We start from the raw sequence: 2162 nt of genomic DNA, 5'->3' as shown, positions 1-2162 counted from the left end.
AAATAAAGATACCAGATTGGGTGAGACATTGCCCTGCTCCCCAAACCCGCCTTCCTCAGCATCTGTCCCTGAGCTGCCAGGGAAGGTATTTGCCTCCCCCATTCTCTCAGCTAATGTTGTCATTTATGCCACTTGCCCCACGACAAATTTGCCTTGGGTCCCAGAATTCTTGAACCATCCCCTTCATAGCATTGTGCTGAAGAAAGCCCTTCAGAATGCTGGGCTCAGGAAAACCTGAACTCACATCCTGTCTCAGACGCTTACTAGCTGTGGGGTTCTGGGCCAGTCACTTGACCTATGTCTGCCTCAGTTTTCTCATCTGTAAAATAGAAATAACAATAGTCCCTACCTCCCGGGGTTGATTTGAGGATCAAAATGGATGATATTTAGGGTGGCCCAAAAATCACAGTGCAGTATTAAGCTTGAATTGGTTAAAACCACATTAAGACTTTTGGGGGTTGGGGCAGCTAGGTGGTGCAGTGGATAGAGCACTGGCCCTGGATTCAGGAAAACCTAAGTTCAAATCCTCACTTCAGACACCTAACACTTACTAGCTGTGTGACCCTGGGCAAGTCGTTTAACCCTCATTGCCCCCCCCAAAAAAAAGACTTTTGGGACACCCTCTATGTAAAGCTCTAAAGTTCTACATAAATTCAGGGAATTATAAGCCTTAAAGTGCTAACTTAGCCCAGTGTCTGGCACATAGTAGACATTTAATAAATGTTTATTGATCAATTAATTGCTTTAGATGTATTACCGCTCTTTTGTCATTTAACTTCTTAGCAAACCAACCAGACGCAACCTTTGGAGTTAATGGGAGGGGGCAAGGAAGATCTCTCACCTGTAAGCCCCCTCCAATTCTTCCCAAGCATTGCTGGGGTTATGGAATCATCCCTAATTCCTCTTAAAATCCAGGATTTGAGCTAGATGCGAGACATGAAGGAATCTAGTCCTTCGTCTGTCTTTCTTTTTTTCTTTCCTTCTTTCTTTTTTTTTGGGGGGGGGGGGCGGAGCAGGGCAATTGGGGTTAAGTAACTTGCCCAGGGTCACACAGCTAATTAGTGTCAAGTGTCTGAGGCCGGATTAGAACTCAGGTCCTCCTGAATCCAGGGCCGGTGCTTTATCCACTGTACCACCTAGCTGCCCTATCGCCTTTCTTTTTACAGAGGAGGAAACTGAGGCTCCTGGAGATGAGGTGACTTTGCCCATGTTCTCATACATCATAAGTTGCAGTGCTGGAGTGAAAACCCAAGTTGTCTGATTCCAAATGTTCCCACTCCACTGCTTCCCTAAGATAAGGGAGGGTTAAAAGAAAGTTAAAGGAAGAAATGCCTTCTCAGTGGCTGGGAGAGGGGCTGGAGGAAAGGAGAGGATTTAAAACAAAATTCATTTGTTTTGGGGGAGTTTTTTGATGGGGCAATGAGGGTTAAGTGACTTGCCCAAGGTCACACAGCTAGTTGTGTCAAGTGTCTGAGGCCGGATTTGAACTCAGGTCCTCCTGAATCCAAGGCCTGTGCTTTATCCACTGCTCCACCTAGCTGCCCAACAAAACTCATCTGAAAAGAGTTTGTAAAGCACTTTTAAAAAGGTAAGAAATAATAAAAAGCTTAATACACAACAGAGACAAGTAGTTACAGAAGGCACTCTGTGCCTGTTGCAGGCCCTTAAATGCCTCCAACTCCACAAACATTTTAACTCTCATTCATTGTTTATAGCGGTTCTTTTTGTGTTGGCAAAGGATTGGAAATTGAGGAGATACCCATCAATTGGTAAATATCTGAACAAGTTGTGGTATATAATGGTGATGGAATACTATTGTGCTATAAGAAATGATGAGCAGGTGCTTTCAGGAAAGATTTATATGAACTGATGCAAAATGAAATGAGCAAAACCAGGAAAACATTATATACACAGTAATATTGTACAATGTTCAACTGTGATTGAATTAGTTATTCCAAGCAATTCAATGATCCAAGAGAATTCCAAAGGATGTATGATGACAAATGCTATCCAACCCCAGAGAAAAATCTGATGGAGTCTGAATGCAGATGGAAGAATACTTTTAAAAAAAATTGTTACTATTCTTAGTTTGGTGAATGTTTTTGTCTACATTTTTTTTGTCAGCAGTATTGTTTTTGTTTTTTTGCAACATGACTAACATA

This window comes from Dromiciops gliroides, chromosome 6 (assembly GCF_019393635.1).
Source record: "Dromiciops gliroides isolate mDroGli1 chromosome 6, mDroGli1.pri, whole genome shotgun sequence".
Classification (NCBI taxonomy): Eukaryota; Metazoa; Chordata; class Mammalia; order Microbiotheria; family Microbiotheriidae; genus Dromiciops; species Dromiciops gliroides.
The sequence above is the reverse complement of the archived record's forward strand: the minus strand, read 5'-3'. Positions refer to the sequence as shown.